This window comes from Labrus mixtus, chromosome 20 (genome assembly GCF_963584025.1).
Source record: "Labrus mixtus chromosome 20, fLabMix1.1, whole genome shotgun sequence".
Classification (NCBI taxonomy): Eukaryota; Metazoa; Chordata; class Actinopteri; order Labriformes; family Labridae; genus Labrus; species Labrus mixtus.
In genome coordinates, this window is record NC_083631.1 from 11,943,292 (window position 1) to 11,963,259 (window position 19,968).

Sequence of the window (19,968 nt, forward strand, 5' to 3'; positions counted from 1 at the left end):
AAAGTCGTAAATTTATGAGAATAATCTCGTAAATTAACGAGTTCGAGACCAGCCTGCGCAAAATGATGAAAGTAGAACTCTTAAAGTATTTTCCTCTGCAGACAAACTTCCTCCAAGTCAGTGTGGTTCTTTCTTCGGAGAGGCCACAGTTTCTTGCAGTATCTTTTCAGGGTTCTGATATTTTATGACAATGTGAAGATGATGATGTGCCAAAACACGTGTAGTTTCATATCTGCATAAGTAAAGCCCCAACACAACTATTTGTGTCTGTTATCGGTCTGCCTTGTTAAAGTGTCTCATGTGCAGAGACAGTTTGTGTCCTGTTCATCATTTTACAGATAAACAGGTTCTTGCAAGTTGAAGTGAAAACTTCTCTTGAACTGTTTTTACTGACTACACAAGGAAGTAGCCTATTTCCTTATTAGTGAAACCTTTAGGACAAGACGCTCCATGTTTGTCATTTGAGAACAGGATGCTGCTGCTCTTCTGATATATACTAAAATAATGACTTTATTCTTTTATTCTTTAAATACTTTACGAGTTCTACTTTCATCATTTTCGCGCAGGCTGGTCTCAAACTCGTAAATTTACGAGATTTAAAAATTAAAAAAATTAAATAAAAAAAATTAACGTGGCCCTAATCCTCCGTCGTAAACCGGTGAAATGCGCTCCACTCTGTTCACCGGCTAACAGTAGTAGACACTAGCTTTGTCTTTTTGGTTCTTGGTGCTGGGCAGGTCAGGTCAGGTACAGCGGGGTTATCAGAGTTTTTTTTCACTGAAAGAGGCAGCATTGTATGGCAGCATGTCAGAGGTGGAAATCTATAGATTTGCAGTTCTAGCCGGAAAAGAGCTCAAAGCAGCTTTAAAGCTTCATGTCCCCGAGGGAACAGCTGATTATTGAATGTTTCCAATATTATTTGTATTTGTTAAATAAGTCTCAGAGCTCCCAAAACAGGCCTGCAGTTTCTTGCCAAAAATCCACTGAGATCCTGTCGGCCTATTTGATCATGCCTATAAACCCATCTATTTAAACCCTGCTCAGAACAGCCTGTTTCTGGGTCTGACGACGCCCCTCTCTAGAAGGGCTTGGGTGTTTTGGAGCAGAGTGCCAAAGAGCAGAGTGCCAAATGTCAGAGCACAGAGCTTCAATGGCAATGGTCTGTAGAAGAGTGACAAAAAAAAAGCAAAGCTAAGAGTGATAAACAGAATCACAGCATATGTCTCAAAACACAGCAGAAAGGGCAAGACGGTTAAGGGAAGAGAGAAATTGTGTTCATGTGTTAATTGAAAAACATCTGTAAGATGTAAATAAGACAAGAGCAGCCCGTGTTAAATCAAACATTTCGTCCATTTGAACCGACTAACCCTTCACTGATTATCTCAACCAACAACACTAACTGACTTACTCTTTTATACACATAATCCTTTATACAGCGACGTTTGATTTTATGCGTCACATACCGAAATGACTCATGCTGTTGTCAGTCTGAGTCAGTCCACATGGAGGAGAAAAGAAAGTAAACATAAACCACATAATCAAACTGGTCCCCCATGGTGCTTCTTAGTTATTTATTGCATTGTATTCATAAAAACATAGAGACCCTTAGAATAACCCTCAATTAACTGTATTTATAAACACTGAAATAATCAATTATTATTCATGAATTCTTCTGAAAAAAGATGTACACCATGGACATTAACTCACTAACAACCGTCAGTCTACGTCTCTTTGGGCACACGGCTTATCAGTTAAAAACATGTCAGTTGAACTCAATTGGCTGATTCATTATTTCAACATTATCTCTAACACAAAGTGGCTTTTAATTGAATTGCCTCCTCTGTAATTTATTATGATGCCTCCTCTGTAGGTGCACATTATGTACACATGTATATGAGCCTGTAGTTGGGGGATGTCTGCATGTTTGCTGACTGGCTTAGTTTCTGATACCGCTGACAATTCTCCTGTGTATCTTAAGCAGCTTTAAAAGATCTTTTAATTTCTCCATAATGACTCATCTCCTCATATTGTGTCATAGGCCAGAGTCATTACTTCCTGGGTGAACTACAGACAGTCAGGCAGCAGGTCCTGCGTGCTCCAACAACACAGTCTTCTATATCTCCTCCTATATCCCCGCCTAAAGGGTCTCAGGGGACAGTTATACAAGCAGGCCACACAAGGACACAGAGAAATGTACTGCGTGAGAACACTATGGAAACTCACACAGGCTCATAGTGCAGCAATACAATCAAGAGATCCCCTTGTGCATGAACCACACACCAGTGTTTCCCCTACCATTATATTAGGGGGGCGGCCCGCCCCCCCAACGAAGGTCAGGCCCTTGAAGGTCAAGTAAAAAAAAATAAAATATATATATATATATTTATTTTTTGGCTTTTTGTTCCTTTATTGTAAAAAAAGTAACCCATGAACCTTGTGCCCCCCCCCCCCCAATGCTGTAAACCTTGGGGAAACACTGCACACACAAGTTTTTATACATATTCACACAGTACTTGAGTGTTTGTATTGTATACTGTGCAGAATTTTCCTATCACAAACACACACACACACACACACACACACACACACACACACACACACACACACACACACACACACACACACACACACACACACACACACAAAGCCCACATGTCTGACTGAGAGCACAGTATGGATGACCTTGGATGCCGTGAGCTTTGCCAGCAGCTGAGACAAGGCCAGGGCAGAGAGGAGGGCAGGGAGAGGCAGAAGCATGTCGGACAGAGGAGGAGGGAGGAGAGGGAGAGGAGACAAAGTACAGAAAGATGATTACGGAAAAAAAAAGAGGACAGAAAGAAATGTAAATGAAAGGAACCAGGAGAAGGACGGCGATGAGGATGAGGAGGGGGAGCATGAAGAAAGAGAGTGGAGGTGTGGAGAGCAATGTAAATGGATTAGCTGGAAACATCTTCCTATGGTTGCATAGCAACCATACTAAAGTCATGAAAAGTGTACCCTGTGCAATCTGCCAAAAATGGAAAAAAGTACCACTCTGCTCTTCAGGCACTCAGGCTGAACAAGTCTTCCTCCACACTCGCACACACAAACACACTTATATGTATCAACCTACACACACACAACTTATTTCCTGCTTTAAGAGCCAGATGTGGTTAAGTGGTGACGAAGGAAGATCAGCTTAAGGGATGGGGAGATGAAATAATGAGAGATGAAGAAGAGGATGACAGTGGAGGGAGAGATGGGGGGAAGATTGATAAAAATAGAAAAGGTGGAGAAAAAAAAGAACTGAAAGTTGATTATTTACGGACAATATCATTGATTTGAGTCCAGCAGAAGAATTATAATATTGTGAAGTTCTCTTAAAGTAAGTATGAATTGAATAAGCTTTTAATCTTACCCAGTGACTAGACTATAGAAACACAACAGTCTGACCTGTCTGACCTTTCTTTCATCCTCCTGTAATTCTCTAGCCTCAGACAGTGATAGAGATCATTGTGTATTAAAAGGCAGAGCATTTGCAAACCAGCCTCAACAGTATGTCAGCTAAGCTAAATCTTTCCATTTCAGACATGTATGGTTTTAGAAAACTCAGATCCCTTTAACCCTTATCATTATACTCCCATATACAATTAGACACAACCACTTCACGAAGGGGTTTTTACCAGAGACAGAAATTAGGAGCTATAACCTGAATGACTGATTTCCACAGAACTCAAAGATAGATATAAACTGAAATTTGACTTAGAGAAAATGTAATATTTAGGAATCCATTTTACTTAAGACATAACAACTCTATATATAAAACTGCCAAGTTTTGGACAATAAATTAACTCTCCCACAATTCCTTCTTCTATTTGTAGGCTCTAGTAATAATCCATCGCACAAAGCAGTTTTAACAATGGAATAGAATGCTTTCAAAGGATTTCTGGAGTTACACAACGAAGAGAAAAAAAGCTTAGTGTGCTAACCCAGCCTAAAGAGAAGGGTGGGCTTCCCAGATCTAATGATGTACTTTCATGCTACTCAAGTAGACACAATAATGAAATGGATGAAGTCAAAACTAAATGGAAACTTAAACAGAAAAACAAGCCACACTAATATTCATTGGACAAATACCACACTTAGGTTTAAAGGAAATGTAATAATATTCAGGTGATAAAGGATGTGTGGAAAATACATAGATAAATTGGAGAAATATTTGCAAATGATATAAATATGACACAAACTACATTTATTTGAGACAGATGTTCTTCCTTATTAAACTGATAAAGTGCTGGACCAATGGGCATGTAAAGGGTCTACTCGCAAATTATTACAAACAAAATGATCATTACATTTGAAACAGTTGGTAACTAACTAACTCATTTTTGACTTTGGCAATGATTTTTTTCTTTGTCCTCCCTTATTTTATTACTTTCGTGCATGTAAGAAAAAAAAACGTTTCCAATTTACACAATGTAATTTTCTCCCATATGTAGAGGGATTACTCTTTGTAAAGAGCAGTGCTTGAAAAATGGCAGGTAGACAAATGGAGTAGAGTCTGGTTCAGAAAGGAATAGATACCTCATTAACTTTCTTTTACCATCAATGTGTTATGGAAGTAAAATGGCACAGTGCTTCCACAAGTTAAATATTCTTTTTGTCTTCACTTTGTCTCCAAGAGACTCCGAGTTGTCATCAAACTATCTTGTATTAAAAAATGAAGATGATATGGCTGTCCATGATGAAGACATGTCATTTGCATTTCCTATTATCATTTGAAAAATGAGCTGACGGCGAAAAGGAAACAGTGACAGTCATTAGCCTCATTGCCTATTCAAATGCACTCTAGCTCTGCAGCGATAGCGCTGCTAGCTCTGCTGTCAGTAATTAAGTGCAGTCCTCTGATTAGCCGCCGGTCGCAGACTAATCCCTTGACAAAACCTTTAGCTGAGTCCCAATCAGCAGCACGGCACCTCTGATTTAAATGTCATCACTCCATTAATCAAGTTGTTCTGACTGCTGCAGAGACAACATTTATTACTAGATATATTCCATTTAGCCGCTGTTATGCACTTTGTTACTACAATACATTGAGGGAATGTATGCATCAATATTTTTTGGGGCTTTGGAATCTTAAATTTGTATATTTAATGTCTCTGACAATTTCTATAAAATCATTTTCTTCTGGATTCATGTTTTTCTCGTCTAATTTGGTGAAATCTACCCACACTGATCACAATGTCCACTCATCTTTCTCTATTTTTTTTCTCCCACCCTTCTCTGAAAACTGCGATTCTGCTATCGATCAGCAAGCGTTCTCTGTCTATGAAAGGCTGATGACCTACTTAGCAAGTCTATACAGAGTCTTCAAGGGACTCATTACCTCTGCTATTCTATACTCTGTACACAGCGTGTTATCTTACATTCCCGACAGGGTAACAGCTCCCCCGGCAGCAATGATAGTGCAACACGTCACTTGTCAGTCAGAGCCCATGATTTAGACTTGACAAAAGAAACATTTTGGTGTGCTGCAAGAGGTCATTTCTGTTTTAAGTTCACACATCATTTAAATCACAAATAAATATTTAGACTATTTTAACTACATTCAGCTAATCAAAGCGGTTTGAAAGCCTTTTCTAAACAACAATCGTTCAATCACACTTTAGCCAGTGTAACCTATGCCAAGTCTTTCCCACTTTGGATTACTCTACAAGTTACAATAATAATAAAAATGACTTCCAGAGTTTTGAAGTTTGCATTGGGAGCCTTAAAAAAAAGATGAAGAGGAAGGAACTTATTCTCTGATGTACGTTGCTTTGGATAAAAGCGTCTGCTAAGTGAATTGTCGAATTGTAGGAAAAACTGAACCAATTTAGTTAGCTCTACAGAAGGCTGCTAGCAATAGCATTTGAAGCTAGCTAGCTTTCAAACCAACAGTGGCAACCCAGCTTTGATTCAGCAGCTTTGTCTTTATCTCAGGGATTTCAGGAAGTTCCCAATCCAGCAATCTCAGCACAGTTAAGTGAGCTAGCATTAAATGTCTCTTCCTTCCCATCAAGTAATGTTTCTTGTAATTTTAAAAGTGACAATTAAACAAACAAGGCAGCTAAAAATGTACCGTAGAACACAATACAATCCTAATCTCACACTTTTAATTACACCTCTGGGAGAAGCTTTACATTGAAATGGAAGAGCAATGCTAATGCTTAAATTTCCACATCCTCAAAATGAAGGAAACAAGCAGAACACTTTCAAAGGGGAGTTCTCCCTTTGAAATCTGCCAATTTGACACATTACCATGGGAAACAATTACATGGCAAACAGATGGAGCAATCGCTTGTCTATTTAACTCACTAGCTACAGCTGCTACCGTCTATTTCAGTCATTTATCATTGCAGACCTGTGGGGATCTGGCTCAGTAAATGGTAATTTGATGGAGGGGATTCACAAACAGCTTTACAGCACAAACTATGGTGCATAAGATGTTACCAGTGCACCCTTCATGGGAACACAGAATAAGCAGGGGAAAAAAACAAACCCATGAAATAAGAAAACGACTAAGAAATATATTTCAGAAGTCTTACTCAGATTGAAATGATATGTGATACAGATAAACGGGTCTACATTGTGAAGTTTTAGAACATGTTGGTCTGTGTGTATGTAACACAACTTGACAGTCTGGATATTTGAAAGGTGTCCCTCCCCTGCAAAAAGAACATGTAGGTTCAATTTAAATATGTGCAACCATGGCCTGGGGTACACAAAGAAAGCATATTTGTCAAACATGTCACATGTGTTATGTACACACACACACACATACACACACACAAAGCATGTCACGGAAGATTAGGAAAGTAGTGATTAGGGGTTATGCGGGACACGCTACCATGTTTGACAATAGAGAGCTGAATGTCTCTTTAGATTCCTTCTGCCCAGACAGAGCACAGACAACATCTGATTTCTAGCAGATGATCAAGTTAAGAGATTGTTGGCGTCGCTTTTTCTTTCCCAGCATCCAAAAGCAATAAATAGTTCTTTAAAAACAAATGATATCAGCTTTTTCTGTTAGCCTCATGTCAACTTTGAATGTTGATGACATGCCAATGTAAGTTCTGATCCAAAGTAGGCAATTCTGTTGAAAGAATATTCTGTGATTAAACAAAACCAAATGTAAACTTTTGAGCATTTGCAAGACAAAACTGTCATCCTGTAACTGTTAAGAATCAAAAGTCAGACATTTAAAATTTGCATGACACTTGAAAAATGCCAATAATAATATCAGTTATTCTATAAAATGTTGGATGTCTGTAAATGTTTGACATCACATCGATGTAATATGTTACATTTGTAGTAACTAATAATGACATAAGCTTGATAATTGTGATTATTTATTCCAGTGTTTGAAAAAATCCCAATGAAATGTTTCCTAAGTAAAAAAGAAAAAATACATAAAAATGAGCATTGATTGGAATGAATTCAGCTGATATTGAGCCACAAACATGCCTTAATTGGCTATAATCCCAGAGATCAAGTTGGGTCGTTACAGCCAAACACTTTCAGTTTTCACATTACACCGTGTCTGCACTGTCACCGCCGCTTCATCTAACTGAGAAAAACAAAAACCTTGGGAGGACTCAAATTGGGTCATCACACAGATGTCCCGGCGCCACAGCAAACCTCACCTTTGACCTTAACCTGATGATGAGTTCACCCTGTGGTCAGCTGGAGGCTGGAGGCTATATGCTTAAATAACCACACAGTACCACTAGACAGGGAGACTCAGTAGAATATAAAAGAATTAGGACAATATGGATGGTGGCGGGGATGGTGGAGGTGGTTTTGAGGGACGTTTTGATGGGAACAGAGCTTTACTTGTCTTGCGGTTCGCCTGTATTATCTGGGCCTAATGCCAGATTATCTCCAACTACCCAGCAGCACATTATGGTTTTGTAAATGAGGCCTTGAACACAACAACAGACGAACAAACAGCGCTCACTGCTCCATTAACGCTTCAAGCTGCTGAATGTTATTTGGGAAATGAGCTGCGACGGTTGTTGTGATGTCAAAGCATTGAGAGCCTAAATCATGCCTCGTCCAAGCCCGGCAAATTATGACATGATGAGTCTAATGATGGTGCGCAGACAAAACAAGGTGGAATTCACACACAAACCATCATGTGTACTCAAAGGATACTGATACACATGATTATGTAAACACGTCCCTCCTATTGGCACACATACATACACAAGATTATGTCTTAGTGTGAGGGATGCAGCAAAGATGCAGGACATCTGACTGTGCTTTGATTTGGTCAGCAAGGAAAATGTCACAAAGGCTTTACCAAATGATGGATGGCTCTGCTGAGGTGACACACACATACACGCAGACAGATATTTTACAGAAAGATAGAAAGCATAGAAAAGGAGTTGAACTCCTCCAAATGTCAGAAAAACATTTTTAACATTCATAAACCAGACCTAAGATAAGCAAAGAAAAAAGTCTAGACCAGTCCCGTTTTAATAAGAATCTTTTTAAAGTGCACGAGTCAAATAAGTTTCACTCCACATTGCCTTGCATGGGAGACATTTTCCACTGACATTTGGATGGTCTTTATAAAAGTACATATCTAATTCATTCAGAGAACTTTCTATTTTCTGTACTAAAATTGAATTGCGGTTTGCTTCAAGAGCCTGTAATATTTTTCTAACCAATACAGCATTGCCATTCATATTTTGTCCAGTACAGGATTTTACTGAGTTTCTTTTTAGACATAGTAGTTTGTAATCTGTGTCCATTTCTGTTTCATTCAGACATGACAGGACAATAATGCTGGATGTTGAAATGAATTATCTTGTCAAAGCCTTGATTTCACAGTTCATAGTCTCTGCTGAATCCTCTTCATAACTTGTCTCATCAATTTTATGATTGACCAATTTAAGATAAATTATACGTTTTATGATATCCAACAGCACTTGAGCATGAAATGACAACATTTTAATAAAGGACTCATATTTAGTGCCTGGTTTTCACATATTTTACTCCAAGTCTACAGGTGCTTCTAGACTGACTTCATATAGACCGATTAATCGGCCAGCCGATGATAACGGCCGATATTAGCATATCCAATAACTATCGGTATCGGCTAATTTTATCGGAGATATGCACCAATATTACAAGATTTATTCACCAGTGTCATTGTACTACACTAGCAGTTCTTTTTCTGGTTGTCCCCAGCATTCTCACTCTCATGATTGTCAAGCGTCAATGCACGAACATACGCAGTTACTTTCTAGTGGAATACATATTTTCCACAAGTGTTTAACTGAATTTGAGGGATAAATGCAATACTGTGTGTATCTGTATCTATCTATCTCTCCAGACTGAAAGACTAAGAAAGATATCAATAGATATATTGGAACATTTTTTTTTCTCTTAAATATCGATATCGTCCCCAAAATCCCATATGGGTCAGGCCCTAGTGTAAAGTGTAAACCCTTTTGTGGGTTATTGTGCCTGGAAGCACATTCCCAGACTCTCTCTGCACATCATCACGACAGATGCATTGGATCAATTTTTTTATTCAAGGAAATTGTTTCATTAGTATCAAACCATCCAGCTAAATGACTTTAGCTAATCAGATTTATTATAGCTATACATCCTACCTCCTGACAAGCCTTAAAGAGTGAGATAAAGTAACAAAGCCAAAGATGAAAAGGCAAGTTAGTGTACAGAAGAAGGAAAATGACAGATTTCTAAGCCTGATGCTTTGACTGGCACTGCCTTGACAGTTAGTATTATTGACTTTTTTAGGTCAGCCCTGCAGAAAGCTGCTGAGACCGATATTTCAAAAGACAGTTCTGTCGATTTCATAAACAGCAAACCTTTATGCTATTCGCAAACAGCATCAGTGAGGTACAAGCGTTTGTTTCCACTGTTCTCCAGTCTCTTTAGAATGTAAATCATTTCTATGGGAGCCAGATGTGTTACTCTGTTATGGCTTTTGGCAGCTCTTTACATTTCCACAGCTCGCACAGAGGGTGGATGTGGATCACAGAAATCAGAGAAAAGCCTGAAACCACAATGCTTGCTGTGAAGGATTTATAATGCAAATCATAATGCAGAGTGTTGGACAGAAATAAATGTTTTACACTTGATCTGCCAGTCACATTCGTGTTTTTTTTTACTTTTTGGTTGCTTTGTCAAAAGAACATAAAAAATGCAATCCTTGATCTACTAGCTGAAGTAAACAATCAATAGATTTTCTTCCTTTAATCGGTCTAGTGACGAGCTGTGCAGAGCTAATTATGGTTAGTAAAACTTAACATGGTGCCCTAGTACTATAAATGTGCATCATCATGAATTCTGCACAGTGCTCCAATTTAATTGATATGCTCTGTTAGCACTTAAAAAAATCAGAATTACATTTTACATGCTGAATTTATTAAAAAGGTTCCAGTCGTTTTCACTTAATGCATCTCTCACTAAATGGGCAATTGTAGTGATTTCAGACAGCATTGTAAATTGACTACCTACGCTTTGTTTCCACTTATGTATGTGTATATACGAGGCTAGTCAACCTGGAGTCAATTCACTCCTATGGGAATCTCTGTGATATTTCATGTGCCTGCGAAACTCATCTTCTCTGTGTTTCTGTCCGTTCTGTGCCTTGAGTACATTCAAAATGTTTTAACTTTTGCAGAATTATGCATTCAGATTTACCATTTTGACATGAAATACAGTCATCCTCTTTATCAGGTTGATATTCTTATAACACATATTACAAACTACTGAAAGACGGTGAAAAAACGGGGGAAAATAAGCCTCTCCCCAATGGCAACAGGTAGTTTCTATCAGGTTTCTGTCCGTCCGTCAAGAAATACACTTCCTTGTGTTGGACACTAGGCAGTATCATCCATATTTTTAGACACCAGTCACATGTGTGAGTGGAAATGAGGCATTCCTCCAAATAAGGTAAGGTTAGCAGAGAATACAGCAAAAAACAGAAATAACACATTTCAATTCTTGTCCATCTGTAACAAAGACATTTAAAAATTGATGCTCGCTTGGGTAATTTAGTCCACATTAGAAAACATGGTACAGGCAGACTTGGAAAAAACAGTCAAGGCAGATGGTTGTTCACCGAGTAGTCTGGTTCTACTCAAGGTTTCTGCCTGTTAAAAAAGAGTTGTTCATTAAAGACTTTATGAAACAAGTATTGATGTGATTTGGCACTGTACTAATAAAAATTGGTTTATTTATTAAGTAAATGTGTAAATGCATCTCCCTTCAAGGTCCTCTGCCATCATCTTGTTAAATAACAGCTTCTCTGCTTGGTCGTGGGACATCTCCCGTTACTCACATCATTGTGTCGTTCATTGTCCAAGTAGGATCACCTTATTTCCTTTTTTTTTTTTTTTTTTTACTCGTGGTGTTCAGGATGGGCAAGTTATGTCCTTGGTGTTTTTTTTATAACAATGTGTATGTGGTGATTGGACAGTTCTGTGTATTTTTCCTTGTTTGGTGCTTGTGTTTTTGTTCTTTCAGAGGCTGGGTGTGGCTTATCGGCTGCTGGAGCTCTCTGCAATCACTCACCTGTTCGTCATCTGTAATCACCGGCTGCAGCATTTATACCCTGGTTCAACTCTCCCAAGCTACCAGATTATTTCCGCCTACACCGTGGTAGATCGCCGTCTCAGTATCAGTAAACTTTTTGTGCTTTGAATACCTGTCACTAATTATTCCCTTGTCTTCTTTTTTCCCCAGTGCCTCCCACCACCGAGCTCCAGCTCCTCACCACCCAGCCTCACTGCAATAAATACCCCTTTACCCACCACCCTGTTTTCCGGTCTTGCTTTTGGGTCCACTGAAAACCTTTAAGATCATAACAGTGTAACATCCATAATACTGAACACTGTAACATCCAACTAGGAATTTATAAAGGAGTGTTTCACTGAAGCAGTAATAAGAGTTTCATCCAAATGTAACACTATTTCAGGAACCTCAAGGCATTGGGCAAAGGAAAAGCTGATCAATGTATGTTGACATTAGCTGTTTTTATGGGATTTAAAGAAGTTGGGTGAATTGATATAATAACAACTAGTGATTCTTTGTTCTAGTTGGTTGCAACAGAAGAAGGTGAGTATGAGATTATGTGATAAAAGAGCTTCTGCAAATGTAAAGCAGATTCTACAGTGGAGGTCTCATTGCTGAAAGTGCATCACCAACAACTTCCTCCAATGCAGCCTGTATCTAACGCACCGTTTTCACATATTGTGTTTGTAGATCTAGTAACTAATCTACATCAGACAAGAGAAAAAACGTTTAGTCAAAAAAATCATGCAGAAATACAAAAAGGTCATTAACAAAGGTTGATGAAAACACAAAAAGATTTGCACCTGACAACAATTCATCAGTGCAAAGCAGAGGATCAATGTTCCAATTAGGAGTGTTATATCCTGGTGAGTAGTATTATTAAATCTGGTAGTATTAAGATCATCATCAGATTTAAATGTAGGGAACAATGTGCTAAAAACTGGCTCATTAGCTGGTCTTGTAGCCACAGTGATACAATTTGGATGCCCCTGATCTGCAGCGTGCTGAGAAACTAGCAGCGTGTCAATGTGTGAACAATGGGTAGTCTGACACACAGCTGGGGCTCAGCATTAATCACATCACGCGTTGCAAACAGTACATTGCAAAGGAAAAGTCACCCTCGGGCCCACAAGCTTTTATCTGTGGCTCTGATCTTGAGTGCGAGAAAGACTGGAAATAAAACAGAACAATTTGTCCTCCTTATTCTCCCATTGGAGCCCTCTTTTTATGAAAGTGTTTAACAGCAGGGATTCTTTAGTAAAATATGGGGGCAATAAGCGACTGAACTAAAATCCCCCAGGCGAAAAAAAGAGGGGACGATGTGTTTCTTTTTTAGCGATTTCATTCAGAATGCTGATGTTCAGTTTTGAGATCCCTGGGAATCAGATTATGAATACACTTCTGAGATCTATATTTCTGCTCATCAAATGGCAGACAAATGGTATCCTGCAGTTTTTTTTACTGGATAAATAGTTTTCTATTGGTAAAGGCCTCCAGAGTGTAGCCGGTTCCAGTCAGCTGTTTGAGTCCTATAAAGTCGTCTGGCTGTTGACTTTAAATGTAATCAAAGTCAAGTCACCCACAAGTCACCTTTCAGTTCATAAAGAAGTTGAACAACCAAAAATAATAGTGAATGATTTCTAGATTTTAATATATTACAGGAAGATAATTCTGAAGTTCCTGTTATGTGAAAGACAAAATCTTCTGATCCAACAACCTACAAGCTATAATTAAAGGGTTTTGAGAAGTTCCATCTGCAGATGCACAGCGCTACTAAAACCGATGACACACATATTACATGACATAAGTGTTTGCATATGTGCACCAGATAAGGGTTCGATGGTCCAACAACTGTAAAAGTAAGTAAACATTACTACCACAAGCCAAGTTTCTGTGATAGTTTTTTTTTTCAGAATTGGGACCCACTTGCCTGCCACCTTAATAACTGGACATTCACTCAGAGTTTATGTTTTTGTGCAGACTTATTTTTTAATATCCCTATATCAGAAATAACTAAGTACAGTAAAAGTATATATACAGTACTTAAGTTTGAATTCTTTCAGATTCACTACTTAGGTACAGGATGAATCCAAGTCAAATACAGTATAGTCAAACCAGAGGTAAGCAGAAACCCAGAGGAACAAGGAAGTGCTTCCATTAATGGGCCATTAGAGGCGGTTGTGCGTAATTATGGTTGGAGAGATTGTGACGTATATTGTCACTAAAGAAAGCGTGGTATAAAGGGCAACAAATTGTGTGGAGAAGGACAAATTGCACTAAGTAATCAGCATAGCCATTAAAAGGCAAGTGCTTATCATTAACAGGCTTGAAAAATATTCCATAACCTTTAATAGATGGAGAGAAGAGTACTGTTGTTGTCTTGGCTCTCTCACTCTGGCTCCCTCCTGATTGATGTTCATTCCTTTCACCTGCTCTCACCTGCACACCAGCTCTCCATCTCCTCATCAACTCAGCAGTATATATACCCCGGCTCTCCACCCACTCATCGCCAGATCGTTGTTTCAACTACTGCGGCAGAGTACGGCTCAGGCTAAATGAAGATTTTGAAAAACCTTTGACATGAATCTTTTGTGCTTGTTTCGGTTTTAGAGTCTCACCCTGTTTTTTCCTTTGCTTCAGGATCACCATTCACCCACCTGCCTTCCTGCTCAGCCATCTGCCTCCACCTGCTCTCTGGACTCAAAACTGCTCAGCCACACTCACACCCCAACTCTGGTCTGGTCAGCCTTCATCCCCTTCACTAACCTCCAGAATCTTCAACCCATCTTCATCTCCATTTGCCACAATAAACCTCATTACCAATCAACCCCTCTGTTTATGTGTCCTGCATCTGGGTCCTAAATTCACTGGTCGTAACAGTTGTGCCTTGGAGAGAGTAATAACCTGCCTTCTTATTTATGAAAACCGAAGAAAAGATTAAATAGATTCAAGTTACTCAGGAACTAACTAGCTTATGATGGCACATCTCAGCTTTTATGTAGGTTAATGCCGTTTTTTTTTTTTTGCCTTTAGGTCTGGTTGCGTGCTCATATGTTCGCGTGGGGCTGGCAACCAGAATTATTTATGCAACATTTAAAGGACTCTATAATTTAAGCTGAGGGGAAAGTTGGCATTCTACAGTACATGTTCAGTGGCTTTCAAAACGTTGGACACCCACCGGCCTATGAAGGCATTTAGCTGAGTGGCTGTGAACTGAGTGCATCCATACAACTTCTTCTTATTGCAGAACTCAGGAAAAAAAAGTAAAAACAGAAACCTGCACTACACTGGAGGAACAACTCAATTATTTATAGAAAGCAAGCTGAGATATAGGCTGATCTTTATTCTCAATTGCTGTACGACAGCCCAAAAAAAAAAAGAAGAGATTGATTATAGAATGTTTCACATGACATCACAATTATTGATGGTACGTTTTTGTAAAAAGGCCACATCCAATTTTTGACAACCACCCATTCATAGTGCTGAAGTTTCTAAAGAAAGCCTGTTTTTGTTTCTTTTCCTATTAGAAAAAAATATATATAAACATTATAACTACTTTTTTGTAATGAAATCCCACAGTGAGTTTTTGCTGAAGTGAGCAGGCTGACCTATTAGCAATCAAGCTGTCTATTTAGGTTCCAGCATTGTTGTGTCTCAGATTGTCCAATCTTTGGACAATCAGGAGAACAAAACAAGAATTATTCTATAAAAAAAAAAACAGCGCATGGGTTTAAGGTGATTTAATGGTGATTATGGGTAAGTTTTGGGTGTTCTAACAATTTATGTTGTCATTGGTGTCATCTCAGTTAAAACCGGGTGTGCCTGCACACTCAAGCTGAGAGCAGAAACACATGAAATACAGCATGAGCAAATAAAAGTACAAGAAGCTGCAGCAATGCACCCACAACAGAAACACTAAGAAAGACACTCTGGGTATTCACACCTATGCGGGTACATTTGCCACCAAGGCATTTAAATGGAAACGGCATCAGACATATACTGTACAAGTAGCATTTATGCCATGTGTAAGGGCCAAACTTCTTGGTCTGTGGAAAATTGTTACAGGCATTTGAACTTTATCTGGTTTCTTATGGACCAATCAAAAACTCTGAACTTGTTTCTTCTCCCTGGGAAGGTTACTAAAGATTGATGAAATTCACAAATGTCAACATTAAGATTCTGAACTGATCCTTAAATCAATTATGTGCTATTCATTTCTGTGAGTCTGTATCTGGCCAAAATATTGTGAGGGGAAAAAAAACTGTAACACTACTCCAAGTGTATGATTTTGTAGTTCAATAAGAACTTCAAAGTATCAACTGTAGAGAGGAGAATCCTTGTTAAATTCCATGCGCAACATATACGTTTTTTTTTAACATGATCTGCAAAAGTGTTCTTGAACAGAGCCTCAAGCAAGGATCCTGTGCAAAAATAAGTCAATCAAGCGTGCCTGTTATTTCAGTACATTTAATCAGCATGTAATATCATGTGCTGCTCATCTCATTTTCAGACTGTAGCTGCAGGTTGTGAATATTAACAAGGCTGAGAGTCAAATCTGCAGTGATTCAGCCTTTCCTGCTGAGAGGACATCATTGGAGAGCTTTAGATATTCATAACTTTGGTTACTTAAAAATGTTGAAGCTATAACTAATGAGATTTGATAAGGATACAAAACTCTGTATTACTGTATTCACATTTGATATTATGTGATTGAAATCTACCAGACTACAAAACTATCTCTAAATCCAACCTATAGCATCACTCTTGTACTCCCCTTAAAGGCAATGATGATTTATTTATGACACACATCAGAACAATGACATCACATGCTTTTTTAGTGTTGAGTGCAGGGCAGTTCTGTTGAACTGAAAGCTAATATGACCGTAGTTTAACCCCAAAAATTTTCAGCCACTCATTCAAGTTTGTCTTCAGCCAATCCCAGTGGGCTTTAGACGGGTGGTCGGTGCGGTCACTGGTTTTACCTCTGAATGACCAAGATGCATCAATTCTTGGCCAAAAAAAGCACACGTGCAAGGTATTGTGGGTCTCCACATTATTGCAAAAAAAAAGGGGTTGATCTTTGTTGCTGTACTTATTATCACGGCAATGTTGATTAATTCTGATTTTATTACCCAAAATTTAACTGACACGCCATGCGGTGCAGCTCCATCGCGCTTGTGTTTGCTCGCACGGATTCAGATCCGTGTTGCGTGTTTGGAAATTAGGACAATGTGAACACGGCCATTAAGGAGGCTGTGAACATCTGTTGCAAATTGCATCAGGGGAACTCAGACGTGTGAAAATTACTCTGTGTGCAAGACAAAGTTATATAAAATCACATTAAATCCACCGTCCTGTCGCATCGCATCACATCAGGGAGGCAGGAGCGTTTTTATTTGAGCCCCGCCGCTGCACTAATATCTTTGCTCTGCTTTCAACACTCAGCAGGGGTTATAAGGCCATACAAGCATTTTCCATTGTCTACCAGTCTTTAACTGCAGGGGAGGTGAACACGCACGCACAGAGCATGTACTACTCGTGTAAAAGCAGGTAATGCTAAAAAATCTTTGCTGCACATGTAAAACACACAAAAGAAATTACACACTGATTAGGTTTACATGTGGCCTGTATGTGTCTGTTTGTACATTACTGTCTGTTTACATTAATTTTTTTTTGTGTCTGTGATGTACTATTTTCTATTACTGTCGCCTGGAAAAATGACCCATATTATAATACTGTCATTAGGGATCGCTGTTGAATCCCCCTTCAACACGTACCTCGGCTTTTTGGTTATGGTTTGGGTTAGATTCTTTTCAGTTCTGAATGCCCGGGCCTTTTTTATTTTTTAGGTAGCCTATTTCCTTCTTAGGCGATTTAGGCAAAATTTACAGTAACGGCAAGAGGTTAAAAAAAAGCTTATTTAAAAAAAATATATATATTTCTTTATTTTACTTTTTTACACACTCCTGGTGTTTGGTCTCAGTGAAAAGAAGGCAGCGTTTAAGTAGTGCCATATAGACCTGCTGAATAAATAGGAAAAAATTTGTTTTTTTTAAATATATATATATATATATATATAAATATTTGTAAAATTTTCACAGAATTTCACACAGAAATGGATGATAAAGATTTAATAAAGATTTGATATTTCATTGCGTTTGGTCTCTTTGTTTCAAACACTTCTACGTCTTTCCTCCGTTCACTCTCGTCTCCCGTCTGCATCGTTCAGGTATCGCTCGTGGCTGCCAGACCATCTCTTTAAGTGTTTCCATTTGAGTATGCAACATATGCAAAACAATGTTTGCAGACTTTCATTATTTTGTTTACTGATTTCTCTTCTTTGTCATTAAACTCAACGGCAAAACAGAAACGTCCCCACACCACTGATTTGTAGATGGTGTACCTTTCTCATACTGCTGCCTCTCCTCACCGCTCACCATGTCAAAGTAATGTGTGAAATCTGTGACACAGTGTTGTCAGCTTCCCCAAACGTTAGTGCATAGTGATTGGATAATGACTTGCTGGGAGGAGTTTTCTCATCCCAACTTGATTAACTTACTCACCTGCATAGAGAATAACTGTAAAACATGACCCTGTTATTTGCAAACAAAGGTGTTTATAGCCTTATTTAAGAAGTATATTCAATATATCCAAAACATGTCAATTATTGAATAAGTTTTTGCTGGAAATATATTTCTAAAAACAGTCAAGGTGTAATGAGCCCATGTCAAAGCATGTCTCACGATCTCATTGTAAAAATATCACAAACCTTTAAAGCAGACAGCCTGGGCTTCTACTTAAGAACACCACTCTTGTTATTTCCTGCCTCCCCTGTTTCACTTTATAGTTCAATTCTGACATTAAAAGTTTTAAACTTAAAGAAGACTGTAACAGGTATATCAGATGACGTGCTTTGAATGACAAGGGTGAGAAATGTAATTTGTATTTGTGAAGATGGGAGTGTGATTCAATTTTAAATAACCCTTCTTTAAAAAGATTCTTCTTATCATAACCAATGTGATTTCACACTTGAGCTGTCAGATGAGATTTTTAATTAATTATCAGATGTAATTGATGTTTCACTCTGTAGCTCACTGGAACATCCAACAGAATCCCCCTTCCTTCAAGCTGCCGTGTTTTAGTATTTCTTCATGATTAATCTTTATTTATGCATTTTGATGCGGCGGTAGCCTAGTGGTTAGTGCGTGCACCCCATGTACGGAGGCTGAAGTCCACCAAGCAGGCAGCCCAGGTTCAAATCGGACCTGAGCTATCCATTATCTCTAAATAAAAGCCCAAAAAGCCCAAAAATAACCGTTTAAAAAAAACTGTTATGAAGTGATGGGAAAACACAAGCAGCCATTCGGGTGGGTTTGCTAACTGCTCTTTTGCAAATGCATCCACGGCAAATCAGCTATGAAGAGGAAGAGAACCAACCTGGTGTTATGAAGATGAAGGCCAGTGATGCTTGTTGACACAAACATCAGGCGGCAGAGTGTCGTCATTGAAAGAGATGTGCGGCTCCTGCTCCGCTCCAGAAATCTGAAAAATAATGAAAATGTAACTTTGATTTACATTCTTGAAAAGGTGACGGATTGACAAAAAAAAAAAAAAAAAAAAAAAAAAAAGACTTTGTGGGGTTGAATTGATTTGTAATTCCTTTGCCATGCCCATGGCTGGATTATCTGATTATCCCAGTTCAACTTTTATGAACAAAACTATATATCAATGTTGCTTTGCACTATGTTTAAAATTATTAAATTTATATTATATTAATAATTAATATTAATATTCTAAATGTGACCAAAATGATACCTGTGTTCTCATTTATAAATATTACTCACAATCACAATTAAAAAAAAATTGTAAAATAAAAAAACTAGCACAGGCCTTTATTTAAATCCTTCTTTAAACAGGTTAGGTCAACAGAGAGGTTTTCTTATAAATAAAAAACAGAAATAATGACAGGTTTATAGTGATTTCAGTCAGTGGTTCTCCACTCGTCTAGCCACCTCCAACTCCTTCATGAGAAACTGTGACCCAAAGTTCAGATAGTCACATGTATTTAAATGAAAAAGTGTGGAGTTCGGTACAAAATATGTGACAGAACAAAGAAAGGTAACAAAATGCTAAACGGCACTGAAATGGCTCCACGACCCACTTTTGGGTCCCGACCCACCTGTTGAGAACCATTATTTAAATCAACAGAAATGAAAAGTTAATGTGTTCTCTCAATTTTTACAGAGGCAGTTATTCATAAACAATCAAGATAAGGGTACTAAAAGTGGAATATGTAAAGCTTAAACAGCTCCTCATTGTTTCGGTCTAATTTTAACTTTAAACTCAGCAGGGGACATCCGCTCTTGTATCTTTAATTTTTAATAATAATTTAAT

At 38.3% G+C, this 19,968-nt stretch overlaps 1 protein-coding gene across 1 annotated transcript in view; it reads right to left on the bottom strand.

Annotated features, from left to right (window-relative positions):
* Positions 1–19,968, bottom strand: part of LOC132995381 (thyroid hormone receptor alpha) — a 95,844-nt gene that overhangs the window by 63,210 nt on the left and 12,666 nt on the right. Inside the window, exon 2 of the mRNA XM_061065336.1 lies at positions 19,012–19,116. The gene's annotated coding sequence lies outside the window, so the exon portion shown is untranslated. The remainder of the gene's footprint in view (positions 1–19,011; positions 19,117–19,968) is intronic.